Raw genomic sequence first — 21,300 nt, forward strand, 5'->3', positions numbered from 1 at the left:
CTGGTGGACATGTTGTCCCTGCCACCTTGGATAATTAATTCCTTGAGGAAGGACCTTCTCATTCAGGGTGCCTTCCATCATCCGAATCTAATTTCTCTGCAGCTGGCTGCTTGGAGATTGATCGCTTAGTTTTGTCTAAGCAAGGTTTTTCTGATTTGGTTATAGGTACTTTATTTCAGGCACGTAAGCCTGTGACTAGGAAAGTTTACCATAAGATATGGCGTTAATGTCTTTATTGGGGTAAATCCAGGGACTACTCATGGAGTAGGGTTAGGATTCCCAGGATTTGTCTTTTCTCCAAGAAGGATTGGAGAAGGGGTTATCAGCAAGTTCCTTAAAGGGACATATTTCTGCTTTCTCTATTTTGTTACACAAGCGTCTGGCGGATGTTCCAGATGTGCAATCTTTTGGTCAGGCTCTGTCTAGAATCAGGCCTGTATTTAGACTAAATGCTCCTCCTTGGAGTTTAAATTTGGTTCTTAGAGTTCTTTAAGGGGTTCCGTTTGAACCTATGCATTCTGTAGAAATTAAGTTATTATCTTGGAAAGTTTTCTTTTCGGTTGCTATCTCTTCTGCTCGAAGAGTATCTGAGCTTTCGGCATTACAATTTGATTCTCCTTATCTGATTTTCCTTTTGGATAAGGTGGTGGTTTTCTTCCTAAAGTTGTTTCAAACAAAAATATTGATCAGGAGATTGTTGTTCCTTCTTAGTGTCCTAATCCTTCTTCTAAGAAGGAATGTCTGTTATATAATTTAGACATAGTCTGTGCTTTAAAGTTTTACTTGCAAGCGACTAAGGTTTTTCGAAATTAGTCTTCTTTGTTTGTTATTTCTTCAGGGAAACGTAGGGGGTTAGAAAGCTACGGCTACCTCTCTTTTTGGTTGAATTATGGCTTATTCCACTAGGGCTGTTGCTTCCTCATGGGCATTCAAAATTGATGCGTCTGTTGAACTAATTTGCAAGGCTGCAACTTGGTCCTCTCTTCACACTTTTTCAGAATTTTACAAGTTTGATACTTTTGTCTCGGCTGAGGCTGCTTTTGGGAGAAAGGTTCTTAAAGCAGTGGTGCCTTCCGTTTATGATCCCTGTCTTGTCCCTCCCTTTTTATCCGTGTACTATAGCTTTGGTATTGTATCCCGCAAGTAAGGATGAAATCCGTGGACTCATCATATCTTGAAAAAGAAAAGGAAATTTATGCTTACCTGATAAATTTATTTCTTTTTCGATACGATGAGTCTACGGCCCGCCCTGTTCTTCTGAGACAGGTCATTAAATTTTTGTTAAACTTCAGACACCTCTGCACCTTGGCTTTTCCTTTCTCTTCCTAACTTTGGTCGAATGACTGGGTTGGGAGGGAAGGGAGGAGCTATTTATACAGCTCTGCTGTGGTGCTCTTTGCCTCCTCCTGCTGACCAGGAGGCGTAATCCCATAAGTAAGGATGAAATCTGTGGAACGTCTTTTGCATAACTTGGATGTTGTGCATGCTCTAAAATTTTACTACAATGCTACTAAAGATTTTCAGCAATTGTCTGCCCTGTAGTATCTGGAAAGCGTAAGGGTCAGAAGACCACTTCTACTACTCTTTCCCTCTGTTTAAGAAGTATGAGGCATTTTCCTTATGAGACTGCTGGACAGCAACCTCCTGAGAGAATTACGGCTCATTCCACTAGGGCTGTCTCCTCTTCTTGGGCTTTCAAAAACGAAAGCTTCTTTGGAACAGATTTGCAAGGCGGCAACATGGTCCTCTTTGCATACCTTTTCTAAATTCTACAAATTTGCTACTTTTTGCCTTGGCTGAGGCCTCTTTTTGGAGAAAGGTTCTTCAAGCGGTGGTGCCTTCTGTTTACGTCCTCCTGCCTTGTTCTCCCTCCCTGTTCATTTTGTGTCCTCTAGCTTGGGTATTAGTTCCCACTAGTAATTGGAATGACGTTGTGGACTCTCCATGCCATAGGAAAGAAAACTAAATTTATGCTTACCTGATAAATGTCTTTCTAAATGGGCATGTCCAGTCCACGACCCCGCCCTCTTCTTAAATTATAATTAGGCAGTTTTTTTTTTTTTTTTTTTTAGTAAACCTCAGGCACCTTTTCACCCTTGTGTTTCTTCTTTTTCCATTTTCCTTCGGCTGCATGACTGGGGATTATGGGTAAGGAAAGTTACACTTAATAGCTTTGCTGGGGTGCTCTTTGCCTCCTACTGCTGGCCAGGAGTTGAATATCCCACTAGTAATTGGAATGATATTGTGGACTCTCCATGCCCGGAAATAAATAAATGTATCAGGTAAGCATACACATGTGTTGCTTACTAGTTTGGCCAATTGGCAATATAAGCGACACTATTTACTCCCACACTGCATGATGGTGTTGACAGCATAGAGAAGAGTGGTGCTACACAAAAGCCGACCCCATCATCCAGCGCATACGCATGCTATTTAAAGTACAGGAAACTCATAGTTTTTATTTAATGATTTAGACAGAACATACAATTTTAATCAACTTTCTAATTTAATTCTATTATCTAATTGTATTCCTTCTTTTAGTATTGTTTGTTAAAAGAGCAGCAATGCATTACTAGGAGCTAGCAAATCACATTGAATGAGCCAATGACACAAAGCATATATGTGCAGCCACCAATCAGCCTATCTAGGTATTCTTTTCAACTAAGTATACCAAGAGAACAAAGCATATTAGAGAATATATGTAAATTGGAAAGTTCTTGAAAAGTGTATGCTCTGTGTTAATCATGACAGTTTAGTTTTGACTTTAATGTCCCTTTAATAGAGCAGAAGATATTGCCAAACAACTTATGCTTAAAGGGACAATCTAGTCAAAATTAAAGGGACAGTCAATACCAGAATTTTTGGTGTTTAAAAAGAAAGATAATCCCTTTATTACCCATTCCCCAGTTTTGAATAACCAACACAGTTATAATACATGTTTTACCTCTGTAATTACCTTGTATCTAAGCTTCTGCTGACTGCCCCCTTATTTCAGTGAATTTTAGCCAATCAGTGCTCACTCCTCGGTCACTTCACGTGCATGAGCTCAATGTTATCTACATGAAACACATGAACTAATGCCCTCTAGTGGTCAACAGGCATTCTTCAAGGTCTAAGAAATTAGCATATGAACCTCTACGTTTAGCTTTCAACTAAGAATACCAAGAGAACAAAGCAAAATTGGTGATAAAAGTAAATTGGGAAGTTGTTTTAAAAATTACATGCCCTATTTAAATCATGAAAGTTTTTTTGGGGACTTGACTGTCCCTTTAAACTTTCATGATTCAGATAGGACATGTAGTTTTAAACAACTTTTCCAATTACTTTTATCATCAAATTTGTTTTGTTCTCTTGGCGGGTCGATTTATCAAAGCCTTTGGCAGGCTTTGCCCCACTATGACTGCAGGTTCTTACTAGAGAACCTGCAGTCGGTATTTAACAAGCAGTGGTCATCAAACCACTGCTTTCTAAGGTGGCAAATTTCAATCTCCTCTGTCCCTGCCCGCACGTGATTGGCTGCAATTTTAAGTTCTGGCAGTGGAATTCAGCCTGCCAGAAGAGAGCTGCGGCGGACATGCCCTGTCCGCTGCAGCTTCATAAATCGACCCCTTGGTATTCTTTGTTGAACACTAAACCTAGGTAGGCTCATATGCTAATTTCTAAGCCCTTGAAAGCCACCTCTTATCTCAGGGGATTTTTGACAGTTTTTCGCAAGCTAGACAGCACTAGTTCAGGGTGTGCTAATAGATAACATTGTGCTTACGCCCGTGGAGTTGTCAGTCAGCACAGATTAACTAAAATTTAAGCCTGTTAAAAGAACTGAGATAAGGGGGCAATCTGCAGAGGTAAAAAGTATATTAATATGACAGTTTTTGTTATGCAAATCCGGGAAATGGGTAAATAAAGGAATTATCTTTTTAACCCCTTCCTCCCGTTAGGACGTTCCATGCCATCCTAACTGCCTTAGGCTTTAGTGCCGTTAGGACGGCATGGAACATTCTAGCCGTTCAGCTGTACTGAAGCAGCTACGGCTTCCTAACTGGGATTGCGGACTAGAGGGTGTGCCTAGCGTCATGGGCACTCCCCCCCAGACCCAATCCCATCATTGAAATCACCTAATCGCATGTACAATCACATGATTTCAATTTTTTATTAATTTGATGTAACAAATTAGTAGGGGTTAAAACATAAAACTTCTGAAGTACACTGTCTCTTTAAGCTATACCACTCGCAATGTCCTCTTTAAAAGAAAGCTCTGCACACGGGGCGCATGTGTGGGTAATACAGCACCCACGGTTGTCTAAATAATATATCTGCTAATTTGGACACTTTTCTAGGATAGATATACACTACTCCGTACATTAGCTAATATGTTTTCATAAAAAAACGTTTAAGGTTTAGTTCCCTTTAAATGGACAGTATTTTTTATTTATTTTTAACTATGCTTCAGAAATTAAAGGGACATGAAACCCATCCCCCCCCCCATAATTCAGATAGAGCATATATTTTAAATAAATCTCCTATTAACTTTTGTTATTCTTTGATGAAGGAGCAGCAATACTGGAAGCTAGCTAAACACATTGGTGAGCCAATGACTAGAGGGCGAGGCATATATGTGCAGTCACCAATCAGTAGCTAGCTCCCAGATCCTGAGTCTACCTAGGCATGCATTTCAACAAAGGATACAAAGAGACTGACTCACTAATAGAAGCAAATTAGAAAGTTGTTTAAAATTGTATACGGAGTGCTCTATCTGAATCATGAAGAAAAGAATTTGGTGTTTCATGTCCCTTTAACCCCTTTCTGCCGTTAGGACCGTTCCATGCCATCCTAACTGCGCTGGCCTTTAGCGCCATTAGGACGATATGGAACGTCGTAGCCATTTGGCTGTACTGAAGCCATAGCAGCTTGCTTGGTAAATGGGATCGTGACCCTCCGATCCAGTCCCATCATTGATTTCAACTTGTTTACATCGGAACTTCCGATGCAGACAAATTATTTGTTCCTTGTACTGAGACTTGTGCAGGAATAAACAATGCTTGTTTATTCTTGATTGTAGTCAAAATTGAAAGTGTTGTAAAACACTTTCATACAACTCACACACTCTCTAATACAACACACGCAGACACCACACACTCTAATACAACACACACAGACACCACACACTCATATAACACACACACACAAATACAACACTCTAATACAACACACTCATACAACACACACACTCTAAAACAACAGACACCACACACACACACGCATACAACACACACACTCATACAACATGCACACACACATCACACCACACACTCATACAATGCGCGCACACTCTCATGCAACACATACACAAGCTCATACAACGAGCACACTCACAAGTTGCGACCCAGTAAACATGGTCTTGGGACCTGTGGTTTGAAAAACCCTGAGTTAAACTATATAGGCGAGGTGACATGCAGGGTCGGCCGCAAAAGCCGGCATCAGCTGTTTTTAGTCAGATATTGCTATCACATATACAGCTCCATATATAAAAGCGGCACGTATATTTCACCCGTTGGCCACTATTTTTTACTCTCATAAACTAACATAGAACCAGCGTCGCAAGTCGGTATCACATATTCAGCGCAAGGACTTACACGGTGAAAATAGAGACATTTTACTCAATTTTCACCTCGCCACACATAGTATATAAGTACCGTAACTCCCTGGAAGTCTTAACAAATGCGCAATATCTACCTATCAATCACCATCCCCCCACCCCAATAACTAAATAAAAAGTATTAAAGGGACACTCTAGGCCAAAATAAGCTTTCATGATTCAGATAGAGCATGTAATTTTAAACAATTTTCCAATTTACTTTTATCACCAATTTTGCTTTGTTCTCTTGGTATTCTTAGTTGAAAGCTTAACCTAGGAGGTTCATATGCTAATTTCTTAGACCTTAAAGGCCACCTCTTTTCAGAATGCATTTTAACAGTTTTTCACCACTAGAGGGTGTTAGTTCACGTATTTCATATAGATAACACTGAGCTCAAGCACGTGAAGTTATCTGGGAGCAGGCACTGGTTGGCTAAACTGCAAGTCTGTCAAAAGAACTGAAATAAAGGGGCAGTTTGCAAAGGCTTAGATACAAGATAATCACAGAGGTTAAAAGTATATTAATATAACTGTGTTGGTTATGCAAAACTGGGGAATTGGTAATAAAGGGATTATCTATCTTTTAAAACAATAAAAATTCTGGCGTAGACTGTCCCTTTAAGCCCATATCTGCCAACCCCCACATTACAAAGTACATCATAAAGTTATTAACCCCTAATCCGCCATTCACCCACAATCTAACTAATACAGTTATTAAGCACTAAACTGCCATTCACCCACAATGCAAATAAGCTAATTAAAGTATTAACCCCTAAACTGTCAACCCCCTACGACGCAAAGTATCTTATTACACTATTAACATCTAAACCGCCAACCCCCACAACCCAATCTACCTATTAACACTATCAACCCCTAAACTGCCAACCCCCCACAACGCAATATACTTAATTAACCCCTAAACCGCCACCCCCATAACGCAAAAAAATAATCTAATCACTAAGCCCCCCTAACCTAACACCCCCTAAGTTAACCCCAATTACATAACTTACAATTAAAATAAAAAATCCTAACATTACATTATAAAAAAAACTAAGATTAAATTAAAATAAAAAAATCTAATATTACAAAAAATCTAAAATTACAGAAAAAAAATAAACAAAATGATGCAAAATAAAAATGTTTAAACCTAATCTAATACCCCTATAAAAATTAAAAACGCTACCCCCAAAATAAAAACACCCCCTAATCTAACACTAAACTACCAATAGCCCTTAAAAGGGTCTTTTGTAGGGCATTGCCCTAAAGCAATCAGCTCTTTAACCTAAATAAAGTACAAATTACCCCCTAAAAGTAAACTCCCTCACCCACCCAACCCCCCAAAAATAAAAAAAACCTAAGCTACCCATTACCCAGGGGCATTGTAGATGGGCATTGCCCTTAAAAGGGCAATTAGCTCTTTTGCTACCAAATTAAAAATAAAATATCCCTAATCTAAAAAACAAAACCTAAGTCTAACCCCGAAATAGATACTCACCATTCCTGAAGTCCGGCGGTGAAGGTCTTCTTCCAGGCTGCTCCATCTTCATCCAGCATGGAGACGACATCTATCTTCATCCAGAGTGGAGGTGGCTGCAGAGCAGGAACGGCGGCCGCAGAGACATACAGCGTGGAGTATCCTCTTCATGCGATCGTTGCAGCGCACTGAATATTAAATGCAAGGTACCCATTTTATATTTGGGGTACCTTGCATTCCTATTGGCTGAAATTTTCAAATCAGCCAATAGAATGAGAGTTACTAAAATCCTATTGGCTGTTCAAATCAAGCCACTATTTAAAATCCCCCTATTACTAAAATGATCACCTGGTGTGAATAAACATGCATTTATTTGAGTAGAGTCCCACACCAAAGTTATATAAATGTACCCAAAAGCCCTTATTTATAAACAATATAGTTTAGAAAAACACACACACTATTCTTTACATTCTTGCTTTTATATACATTATTATACATTTTGTTGTATGTCCTCACATGCCATCATATATACATAATACATAATATGGTTTGAATCTGCTAAAATATGGGGTTCTCATTGAAAAATTGTCTACAGCAGCAGCTAGACTCCAAAACAGCTCATCACAGATGTGGAAATGGCTCAGCCATTAAAGGGTTAATTTTTACTTCTCTTTAAAACTGACATGAAACCCAAATTTTTCTTTCACGATTTAGAAAGAGCAATGTTAAAACAACTTTCCAATTCACTTCTATTATCTTATTTGCCTCATTCTCTTGGTATCCTTTGTTGAAAATCATCTGATTAGGCTCAGCCGCTGCTTATTGGTGGCTGCACATAGATGCATCGTGTCATTGTCTCATCTATTCACATTGTTATTTCTTCAACAAAGGATATCTAAAGAATTAGCAAATTAAGTAATAGAAGTAAATTGGGTAATTTTTAAAGTAAAATAATGCCATATGGCTGAGAAAATAATTTATATCACTAATCTCAGATTTGACCTAAAATTGTATTCTTTATCTCAGTCATGAAGAAACCATTATGGGTTTCATGTCCCTTTAAATTAAGAAGAATACAAATGCGGGCGTCTGTGTTTGCCATTTGGCTGTACTTTCATGTTAACAAGAACATATGTTTGATAAAATAATTATTATTTCACATTTGTTTAATATTTATCCAAGAATTGATTCTAATTCCAAATATTAGTACCCAGACCTGGCAAGGAATTAGAGGAACAAAACCAGAGAACACAACCTTGGCACGATCATCGATGTCCAACCCACCTGTTGGGAGCACATTTATGGATATTAGTTCCCAGCACCGGCTTATAAAAATGGGGATATTAAGGGAATGCAGCTAAAGAAGCCTCTGTTTTACAACAATGCTGAAGTTGGTGATCACTTTCTACTGGCCGCTGGTGGTGAGTTTAAGGGACGTCAGGCTTGGTATCCTTTTTCTGTAACTTATCTTCTTTCCATGCGAGCATACTGAGGTAGTCACAGAAATGTGCATGTGTCATGAGCACTATAACTATATATACAAAACTTTCTCAAGAAACGTGCACGCTCCTGTGCCTACTTCAGTATGCTCTTATGTAAAGGATATACATTTTCATAATAGAAGTAAATTAGATGTTTTATTTTATTTTATTTTATTGTATGCTCTATTGGCAACATGAAATTTTAATTTTGTTTGTGTGTTCATATGTAGATTTGAGTGTTTTCAAATTAACTACAGATATGTAATCTCAAGTGTACACAAATATCTGAGTTGGTTAACCCTTTCCCGCCATTAGGATGTTTCATGCCGTTCTTACTGTGCTGGGCTTTAGCGCCGTTAGGACGTCATGGAACGTCGTAGCCATTTGGCTGTACTGAAGCCATAACCGCTCCTAACTTGGATCATAGGCTGGAGGGCGTGCCTAGTGTCATCATAGCCCCCCCCCCCCCAACCCAATACCATCATTGAAATCACTGTGATTGCGATGAACAATCATGATTTCAATTTTTACTTGTTTACAGTTCCGATGTAGACAAATAAGTCCTGGCGGGAAAGGGTTAATACTACTATACTGTACATAGTGTAGAGCAGAACTTTCCAAACTTTTCATGTTGGTGACACACTTTTTAGACCTACATCATTTAGCGACACAGTAATTAATTCAGTTGTACTAGCAAACAGGAGGTTAAACTAACATGTTTTAGCTAAAATATACAAACAAGATACAAAAGTGGATCCACTTAAAATTAACAATAAAATATGCATATATCTATATAAAAAAAACAATACAATTGTGGTTAAAAACCACAACAAAATACAATCTTAATCACAAAATAAATTACAATAAAACAGCTGTTAACTGATAAGCTGGTTGATGGTTGGATAAAAAATATAAATATATAAAAACATCAATTTACTGAGTAGGTGTCCATAAATATGTAATATGTAGGTCCCCAAACTTTAAATTATTTCCGGAGAGTGAATGTCCAATATGAAGATTCTATTTTAAAACAATTTATATATATATCCTGTATCCCTAACCTAATTTATATATATATATATATATATATATATATATATATATATATATATATATATATATATATATATATATACTGTATCCCTAACCTAGTTTATATATATATATATATATATATATATATATATATATATATATATATATATATATATATATATACTGTATCCCTAACCTAATTTATATATATATATATATATATTCCCTAACCTAATTTATATATATATTATACTGTATCCCTAACCTAATTTATAATATATATATATATATATATATATATATATATATATATATATATATATATATATATACTGTTATCCCTAACCTAATTTATATATATATACTGTATCCCTAACCTAATTTACCACAGCAGAAGATACAATAAACAAACAAAGGGCCATGAAGCCCAATTTATTTTTCTTTCACAATTCAGATAGAGCATGTGATTTTAAAAAACTTTCCAATTTACTTCTACTGTCTAATTTGTTTTGTTCTCTTGATATCATTTGTTTAAAAGGATACTCAGGTAGACTCAGGAGCTGCTTGACTGGTGGCTGCAAATATCTGCCTCATGTTATTGGCTCACCCGATGCTTTTAGCTAGTTCCCAGTAGTGTATTGCTGCTTCTTCAACAAAGAATACCAAGAGAATTAAGCAAATTAGATAATAGAAGTAAATTAGAAAGCTGTTTAAAACTACATGCTCTATCTGAATCATGAAAGAAAAAAACTAGGTTTCATGTTCCTTTAAAGATTTGCAAAGGGTATGCACCTGAACTGCAAACTAATCATATTCTGCTAACAAAAATTAGTTTTAAATATTATTAAAATGTTTGTTTTGTGTGCAAATAAAAATGTTACTATACTTAGAAAAAATATTGTTTTCATGCTTCTGAAGCGTGTCAAAGTCCGCTAATAAAGAAGTAGGAGTTCTGCCAGTGAGCAATATGCTCTTAAAATAATGGTAAACTGAGTAGTTTTGCTAATTATAGCTTGATTACAGAAGTGATTTCAATCATGTGTATCATAATTATTTTTTTCCACCTTGATTAGACAATCAATCATTATTCTTGTCCCTTTGCTTCGCTTCCACTGCAACTCGGGACTCTTTGTTTCTTTTTTCAACCAGTCAGAATGTTAGCCATATAGTTCGCTATATTCTATGTGGCGTTGTGTGCGCAATCGCTTTCATTATATGTGTCCCAATGACTTAATAGTCAATCTGAGCATGCGTGAGGCTACTTCCTCTCCGCTGCGCTCATAGAGAAATACTAAGACTGCTCTATACATCGCTACAATACAGAAAAACATGAGGGGTAGGTGTAAGTAACAATTAATGGACAAATAAAACTTTTAGACTTATACAACCTATAATAAGACATGTGCATTTTGTTTTGTCAAATTCGGAACTTCAGATCGATTAGAATTTCCAAATTACCCTAGCAACTAAACTGAACTAATCCGAATGCATTTGTAACGAATAAATCCAAATTAGTTTGGATTTATTTGTTACATTCGAATGGCCATGGACTAATCACAATTACACTAGTATTGTACAGTGTATTAGGTTATATCACTCTGCTAGCTCTGTGCAGGGCACATTATGTAGCTGGTACCTGTGAGGTTGGTACTTAGGTGCGATGTGCTGTGTATTACACTAGTATTATGTACTGTATATTAGGTTATATACCTCTGCTAGCTCTGTGCATATTGTGTAGCTGTTACCTGTGAGGTTGGTACTTAGGTGGGATGTGTTGTGTATTACACTAGTATTATGTACTGTATATTAGGTTATATACCTCTGCTAGCTCTGTGCATATTGTGTAGCTGGTACCTGTGAGGTTGGTACTTAGGTGGGATGTGCTCTGTATTACACTAGTATTATGTACAGTATATTAGGTTATATACCTCTGCTAGCTCTGTGCATATTGTGTAGCTGGTACCTGTGAGGTTGGTACTTAGGTGGGATGTGTATTACACTAGTATTATGTACTCTATATTAGGTTATATACCTCTGCTAGCTCTGTGCATATTATGTAGCTGGTACCTGTGAGGTTGGTACTTAGGTGGGATGTGCTCTGTATTACACTAGTATTATGTACAGTATATTAGGTTATATACCTCTGCTAGCTCTGTGCAGGGCACATTATGTAGCTGGTACCTGTGAGATTGGTACTTAGGTGGGATGTGCTGTGTATTACACTAGTATTATTTACTGTATATTAGGTTATATACCTCTGCTAGCTCTGTGCATATTGTGTAGCTGTTACCTGTGAGGTTGGTACTTAGGTGGGATGTGCTGTGTATACACTAGTATTATGTACTGTATATTAGGTTATATACCTCTGTTAGCTCTGTGCATATTGTGTAGCTGTTACCTGTGAGGTTGGTACTTAGGTGCGATGTGCTGTGTATTACACTAGTATTATGTACTGCATATTAGGTTATATACCTCTGCTAGCTCTGTGCATATTGTGTAGCTGTTACCTGTGAGGTTGGTACTTAGGTGGGATGTGTTGTGTATTACACTAGTATTATGTACTGTATATTAGGTTATATACCTCTGCTAGCTCTGTGCATATTGTGTAGCTGTTACCTGTGAGGTTGGTACTTAGGTGGGATGTGTTGTGTATTACACTAGTATTATGTACTGTATATTAGGTTATATACCTCTGCTAGCTCTGTGCATATTGTGTAGCTGGTACCTGTGAGGTTGGTACTTAGGTGCGATGTGTATTACACTAGTATTATGTACTCTATATTAGGTTATATACCTCTGCTAGCTCTGTGCATATTGTGTAGCTGGTACCTGTGAGGTTGGTACTTAGGTGGGATGTGCTGTGTATTACACTAGTATTATGTACTGTATATTAGGTTATATACCTCTGCTAGCTCTGTGCAGGGCACATTATGTAGCTAGTACCTGTGAGGTTGGTACTTAGGTGGGATGTGCTGTGTATTACACTAGTATTATGTACTGTATATTAGGTTATATACCTCTGCTAGCTCTGTGCATATTGTGTAGCTGTTACCTGTGAGGTTGGTACTTAGGTGGGATGTGTTGTGTATTACACTAGTATTATGTACTGTATATTAGGTTATATACCTCTGCTAGCTCTGTGCATATTGTGTAGCTGGTAACTGTGAGGTTGGTAGTTAGGTGGGATGTGCTGTGTATTACACTAGTATTATGTACTCTATATTAGGTTATATACCTCTGCTAGCTCTGTGCATATTGTGTAGCTGGTACCTGTGAGGTTGGTACTTAGGTGCGATGTGCTGTGTATTACACTAGTATTATGTACTGTATATTAGGTTATATACCTCTGCTAGCTCTGTGCATATTGTGTAGCTGGTACCTGTGAGGTTGGTACTTAGGTGCGATGTGCTGTGTATTACACTAGTATTATGTACTGTATATTAGGTTATATCACTCTGCTAGCTCTGTGCATATTGTGTAGCTGTTACCTGTGAGGTTGGTACTTAGGTGGGATGTGCTGTGTATTACACTAGTATTATGTACTGTATATTAGGTTATATACCTCTGTTAGCTCTGTGCATATTGTGTAGCTGTTACCTGTGAGGTTGGTACTTAGGTGCGATGTGCTGTGTATTACACTAGTATTATGTACTGTATATTAGGTAATAACCCGCTACTAGCACATTATGTAGCTGTTACCTGTGAGGTTGGTACTTAGGTGGGATGTGCTGTGTATTACACTAGTATTATGTACTGTATATTAGGTTATATACCTCTGCTAGCTCTGTGCATATTATGTAGCTGGTACCTGTGAGATTGGTACTTAGATGGGATGTGCTGTGTATTACACTAGTATTATGTACTGTATATTAGGTTATATACCTCTGCTAGCTCTGGGCATATTGTGTAGCTGGTACCTGTGAGGTTGGTACTTAGGTGCGATGTGCTGTGTATTACACTAGTATTATGTACTGTATATTAGGTAATAACCCGCTACTAGCATATTGTGTAGCTGTTACCTGTGAGGTTGGTACTTAGGTGGGATGTGCTGTGTATTACACTAGTATTATTTACTGTATATTAGGTAATAACCCGCTACTAGCATATTGTGTAGCTGTTACCTGTGAGGTTGGTACTTATGTTGATTCAGATGGGTTACACCTAATATACAGTACATAATACTAGTCTAATACACAGCACATCCCACCTAACACATACCGAACTTCCGAATTTACTAATCGAATCTGAACCGAATACATTAGAATGTATCCGAATTCGAATCGTTCCGAAAACTAAATTTGAAAATTTCTGAATCGGTCCAAAACGAACCAGAACAAATTTTTCCACAACGCACAAGTCTACCTATAATGTCATATTTAAAGAAAAAAACAAAAATGAGCTATTTACTTCAACATTACTTTACGTTGAAATGATAACTTTAATACTCATATTATTGGCCATCACTATAAGGAATGACATGCACTTACTGTTAGCTTCAAAATAAACAACTTTAACATTATATATTATTTCATGAATAAAAGGTTAACGTTTAAATAATATATAATAATAATATATAATAATATATAATAATAAATATACAAATGTATCAAAAAATTGCACGTATTAAGTTGCACAATTGGATTTATAAGCACAATTTTAGAAGAATGGCTTTAATAAATCCTGCTCTTATTGTTTATAAATATAAGACCTGTCTGCAATTGTTTGCTACAACACAGTTATCAATAGGTCTGTGAACTAATTACCGCAGTACTGATGCCAGTTTTGCATTCACAGCCTATGGGTGTGGCGTGCCCACATACTCACCAGTTGGTCGTGTTGTTAATGGTGAAGATGCAATTCCACACAGCTGGCCCTGGCAGGTGAGAATCTTATGTACAACTTGATGCTATAAAATTGTGATGACTCTCTCCAGTTTGGAATTTCCATAGCAAATTAAAAAGAGATCAGGGGCGCGATCCGATATAGATCGCAGTTTGCGGCGCAAGCGAGGGAACCGGCGTCGCCCGCAGTTTCAGCTCGCAACTCGAGCCATCCCATATAAGTCGCCGTCAGATGCTAACGTGCCGTAAGTCTCACAAACCAGCGATGTCCAGAAATCTGCGTAAGTACAAATTTCTGGCGTCGCCAGTGACTTGCGGCACGTTAGAATCTGCCGGCGCCTATAAAACCTGACTAAAGTCTAAAACACCCGCACTGTCTAACACGCCTCCCTAACATAGCCCGCACTGTCTAACACGCCTCCCTAACAAAGCCCGCACTGTCTAACCCTCTATCCGCTATCCCCCCTCACTAGCCTAACAATAAAAAAGCTATTAACCCCTAAACCGCCGCTCCTTTACCCCGCCGCAACCTAATAAAGTTATTAACCCCTAAACCGCCGCTCCCGTACCCCGCCGCCAGCTATATTATATCTATAACCCCCTAAAGTGAGCCCCTAACACCGCCGCCATCTATATTAAAATTATTAACCCCTAATGTAAGCCCCTTACACCGCCTCCATCTCTATTAAAATGATTAACCCCTAATTTAATCTACCTACCCCGCCGCCAGCTATATTATCTATATTAACCCTAAGTATATTATAGTTAATATAGTTATTACATTATATATATATTAACTATATTAACCCTAATTATATTAGGGTTAATATAGTTAATATAGTTACTATAGTATTTATATTAACTATATTAACTCTATCTAACCCTAACACCCCTAACTAAATTTATATTAAATTAATCTAATTAATTTATAAACTAAAATATTCCTATTTAAATCTAAATACTTACCTATAAAATAAACCCTAAGATAGCTACAATATAATTAATAATTACATTATAGCTATGTTAGGGTTAATATTTATTTTACAGGTAAATAGTTAATTATTTTAACTAGGTATAATAGATATTAAATAGTTATTAACTATTTAATATCTACCTAGTTAAAATAATTACCCAATTACCTGTAAAATAAATCCTAACCTAAGTTACAAATACACCTACACTATCAATAAATTTAATAAACTACAAACATCTATCTAAAAATACAATTAAATTAACTAAACTAAATTACAAAAAAAAACAAACACTAAATTACAAAAAATAAAAAAAAGATTACAAGATTTTTAAGCTAATTACACCTATTCTAAGCCCCCTAATAAAATAATAAACCCCCAAAATAATAAAAATTCCCTGCCCTATTCTAAATTAAACAAATTTCAAAGCTCTTTACCTTACCAGCCCTTAAAAGGGCCTTTTGTGGGGCATGCCCCAAAGAATTCAGCTCTTTTGCATTCAACAAATACAATCCCCCCCCCCCATTACAACCCACCACCCACATACCCCTATTCTAAACCCACCCAAACCCCCCTTAAAAAATCCTAACACTACCCCCCTGAAGATCTCCCTACCTTGTCTTCACCACACCGGGCCGAACTCCTGATCCGATCCGGGCGATGTCGTCCTCCAAGCGGCAAAGAAGAAATCTTCCTCCGGCGATGTCATCCTCCAAGCGGCAAAGAAGAATTCTTCCTCCGGCGACGTCTTCCTCCAAGCGGCAGCAAAGTCTTCATTCTTCCGGCGGCATCTTCAATCTTCTTTCTTCGCTCCGCCGCCGCGGAGCATCCATCCCGGCCGACTGCTAAACTTGGAATGAGGTACCTTTAAATGACGTCATCCAAGATGGCGTCCGCCGAATTCCGATTGGCTGATAGGATTCTATCAGCCAATCGGAATTAAGTTAAAAAAATCTGATTGGCTGATTGAATCAGCCAATCAGATTCAAGTTCAATCCGATTGGCTGATCCAATCAGCCAATCAGATTGAGCTCGCATTCTATTGGCTGATCGGAAACAGCCAATAGAATGCGAGCTCAATCTGATTGGCTGATTGGATCAGCCAATCGGATTGAACTTGAATCTGATTGGCTGATTCAATCAGCCAATCAGATTTTTTTAACTTAATTCCGATTGGCTGATAGAATCCTATCAGCCAATCGGAATTCGGCGGACGCCATCTTGGATGACGTCATTTAAAGGTACCTCATTCCAAGTTTAGCAGTCGGCCGGGATGGATGCTCCGCGGCGGCGGAGCGAAGAAAGAAGATTGAAGATGCCGCCGGAAGAATGAAGACTTTGCTGCCGCTTGGAGGAAGACGTCGCCGGAGGAAGAATTCTTCTTTGCCGCTTGGAGGATGACATCGCCGGAGGAAGATTTCTTCTTTGCCGCTTGGAGGACGACATCGCCCGGATCGGATCAGGAGTTCGGCCCGGTGTGGTGAAGACAAGGTAGGGAGATCTTCAGGGGGGTAGTGTTAGGATTTTTTAAGGGGGGTTTGGGTGGGTTTAGAATAGGGGTATGTGGGTGGTGGGTTGTAATGGGGGGGGGGGGATTGTATTTGTTGAATGCAAAAGAGCTGAATTCTTTGGGGCATGCCCCACAAAAGGCCCTTTTAAGGGCTGGTAAGGTAAAGAGCTTTGAAATTTGTTTAATTTAGAATAGGGCAGGGAATTTTTGTTATTTTGGGGGTTTATTATTTTATTAGGGGGCTTAGAATAGGTGTAATTAGCTTAAAAATCTTGTAATCTTTTTTTTATTTTTTGTAATTTAGTGTTTGTTTTTTTTTGTAATTTAGTTTAGTTAATTTAATTGTATTTTTAGATAGATGTTTGTAGTTTATTAAATTTATTGATAGTGTAGGTGTATTTGTAACTTAGGTTAGGATTTATTTTACAGGTAATTGGGTAATTATTTTAACTAGGTAGATATTAAATAGTTAATAACTATTTAATATCTATTATACCTAGTTAAAATAATTAACTATTTACCTGTAAAATAAATATTAACCCTAACATAGCTATAATGTAATTATTAATTATATTGTAGCTATCTTAGGGTTTATTTTATAGGTAAGTATTTAGATTTAAATAGGAATATTTTAGTTTATAAATTAATTAGATTAATTTAATATAAATTTAGTTAGGGGTGTTAGGGTTAGATAGAGTTAATATAGTTAATATAAATACTATAGTAACTATATTAACTATATTAACCCTAATATAATTAGGGTTAATATAGTTAATATATATAATGTAATAACTATATTAACTATAATATACTTAGGGTTAATATAGATAACATAGCTGGCGGCGGGGTAGGTAGATTAAATTAGGGGTTAATAATTTTATATAGGTGGCGGCGGTGTAAGGGGTCAGATTACGGGATAGATAAGGTAGATGGCGGCGGTTTTAGGGGCTCACAGTAGGGGGTTAGTTTATGTAGATGGCGGCGGGGTCCGGGAGCGGCGTTTTAGGGGGGTAATAACTTTATTAGGGATTTCGGGGGGGGGGGGGATCGCGGTTGACAGGGAGATAGACATTGCGCATGCGTTAGGTGTTAGGTTTATTTTAGAAGATCGCGGTTGACAGGGAGATAGACATTGCGCATGCGTTAGGTGTTAGGTTTATTTTAGAAGATCGCGGTTGACAGGGAGATAGACATTGCGCATGCGTTGTGTTAGGTTTATTTTAGCAGCTAGTTTAGGGAGTTACGGGGCTCCAATAGTCAGCGTAAGGCTTCTTACGGCTGCTTTTTGTGGCGAGGTGAAAATGGAGTAAGTTTTCTCCATTTTCGCCACGTAAGTCCTTACGCTGCATATTGGATACCAAACTGCGCGGGTTTGGTATACCTGCCTATGGCCCAAAAAACTGCGGGCGACGGCAGAAATATACGCGCGTAACTTCTAGCTTACGCCGTATATAGGATACCAAATCCGCGCAATTATTGGCGTCGCCGGCTTTTGCGGGCGACGCTTTATATCGGATCGACCCCCAAATGAGCAAAACTGAAATGTTTATTTGTGCTTGTGAGTGTATTATTGTAACTGTTTGTGCAGGTGTGTGCTTGTCAGCAAGCGCTTCCTAGGTGCTGAACCAAAAAGGGCCGGCTCCTAAACTTACATTCCTGCTTTTTCAAATAAAGATACCAAGAGAAAGAAGAAAAAATGATAATAGGAGTAAATTAGAAAGTTCATGATCCCTTTAACCCTAATGTCACTTACATTAAACATTTTGTGACTTTGTAGTAAAACTGCATCTCAGAAAACATTGCTTAGCAACTGTAAACCATTGTTATAAAAACATGATTGTACAGGCTACCTTCGTCTGTGATGGACTCAGTCGCAATAGACACACAAATATTTAATAAACTATTCAATTTACATCTATGCCAGACTCCTATGTTCAATTCATACATTATTTTTTGTAGGTAAATGGTATTAAATTTCTAAGTAGAATTCATCCAATATTTAATTGTCATTTTACTGGTTTTAAGAAAATCAAATGTTATATTTATAGATAACTTTTGTATTAAAATATTTAGTGAACATCCATCATGCTTAAATATTATTTTTAAACATATATTTCTGTTTACATGTTTAAAAACATTTTAATATTGTTTGCTACAAGTTGTGAAGTTATTCTGTCTCTAAGCTCAAATCCTGTATTGACCTGTAGGGACATGAAACCCAAAAGGAGTCAGATAGAGATTTTTTTTAGAAAAGTTTCTAATTGACTTCTGTTATCAAATCTACGTTGTTCTTATGTTATTCTTTGTTGAAGAGATATCTAGATAGGTAGCGTGCACATCTGGAGCACTACATGACAGGAAATAGTGCTGCCATCTAGTGCTCTTGCTAATGTATAACATTATTATAAACTGCTGCCATCTAGTGCTCTTGCTAATGTATAACATTGTTATAAAACTGCTGCCATCTAGTGCTCTTGCTAATGTATAACATTGTTATAAAACTGCTGCATCTAGTGCTCTTGCTAATGTATAACATTGTTAGAAAACTGCTGCCCTCTAGTGCTCTTGCTAATGTATAACATTGTTATAAAACTGCTGCCATCTAGTGCTCTTGCTAATGTATAACATTATTATATAACTGCTGCCATCTAGTACTCTTGCCAATGTATAACATTATTATAAACTGCTGCCATCTTGTGCTCTTGCTAATGTATAACATTGTTGTAAAACTGCTGCCATCTAGTGCTCTTGCTAATGTATAACATTGTTATAAAACTGCTGCCATCTAGTGCTCCTGCTAATGTGTAACATTATTATATAACTGCTGCCCTCTAGTGGTCTTGCTAATGTATAACATTGTTATAAAACTGCTGCCATCTAGAGTTCTTGCTAATGTATAACATTGTTATAAAACTGCTGCCCTCTAGTGCTCTTGCTAATGTATAACATTGTTATAAAACTGCTGCCATCTAGAGTTCTTGCTAATGTATAACATTGTTATAAAACTGCTGCCATCTAGAGCTCTTGCTAATGTATAACATTATTATAAAACTACTGCCATCTAGTGCTCTTGCTAATGTATAACATTATTATAAAACTGCTGCTATATAGTGCTCTTGCTAATGTATAAACTTATTATAAACTGCTGACATCTAGTGCTCTTGCTAATGTATAACATTGTTATAAAACTGCTGCCATCTAGTGCTCTTGCTAATGTATAACATTATTATAAAACTGCTGCCATCTAGTGCTCTTGCTATTGTATAACATTGTTATAAAACTGCTGCCATCTAGAGTTCTTGCTAATGTATAACATTATAAAACTGCTGCCATCTAGTGCTCTTGCTAATGTATAACATTGTTATAAAACTGCTGCCATCTAGTGCTCTTGCTAATGTATAAAATTGTTATAAAACTGCTGCCATCTAGTGCTCTTGCTAATGTATAACATTGTTATAAAATTGCTGCCATCTAGTGCTCTTGCTAATGTATAACATTGTTATAAAACTGCTGCCATCTAGTGCTCTTGCTAATGTATAACATTGTTATAAAACTGCTGCCATCTAGTGCACTTGCTAATGTATAACATTGTTATAAAACTGCTGCCATCTAGTGCTCTTGCTAATGTATAACATTATTATAAAACTGCTGCCATCTAGTGCTCTTGCTAATGTATAACATTGTTATAAAAACTGCTGCCATCTAGTGCTCTTGCTAATGTATAACATTGTTATAAAACTGTTGCCATCTAGTGCTCTTGCTAATGTATAACATTGTTATAAAACTGCTGCCATCTAGTGCTCTTACTAATGTATAACATTGTTATAAAACTGCTGCCATCTAGTGCTCTTACTAATGTATAACATTATTATAAAACTGCTGCCATCTAGTGCTCTTGCTAATGTATAACATTGTTATAAAACTGCTGCCATCTAGTGCTCTTGCTAATGTATAACATTGTTATAAAACTGCTGCTATCTAGTGCTCTTGCTAATGTATAAAATTGTTATAAAACTGCTGCCATCTAGTGCTCTTGCTAATGTAAAACATTGTTATAAAACTGCTGCAATCTAGTGCTCTTGCTAATGTATAACATTATTATAAAACTGCTGTCATCTAGAGCTCTTGCTAATGTTTAACATTGTTATAAAACTGCTGCCATCTAGTGTTCTTGCTAATGTATAACATTGTTATAAAACTGCTGCCATCTAGTGCTTTTGCTAATGTATAACATTGTTATAAAACTGCTGCCATCTAGTGCTCTTGCTAATGTATAACATTGTTATAAAACTGCTGCCATCTAGTGCTCCTGCTAATGTATAACATTGTTGCAAAACTGCTGCCATATAGTAC

General features: G+C 37.1%; 1 pseudogene; it reads left to right on the forward strand.

The window, feature by feature from the left end:
• The first annotated feature begins 8,450 nt into the window (after positions 1 to 8,450).
• LOC128638781 (proproteinase E-like) overlaps positions 8,451 to 21,300 on the forward strand; it is a 31,162-nt pseudogene continuing 18,312 nt past the window's right edge.

Source organism: Bombina bombina, chromosome 8 (assembly GCF_027579735.1).
Source record: "Bombina bombina isolate aBomBom1 chromosome 8, aBomBom1.pri, whole genome shotgun sequence".
Lineage (NCBI taxonomy): Eukaryota > Metazoa > Chordata > Amphibia > Anura > Bombinatoridae > Bombina > Bombina bombina.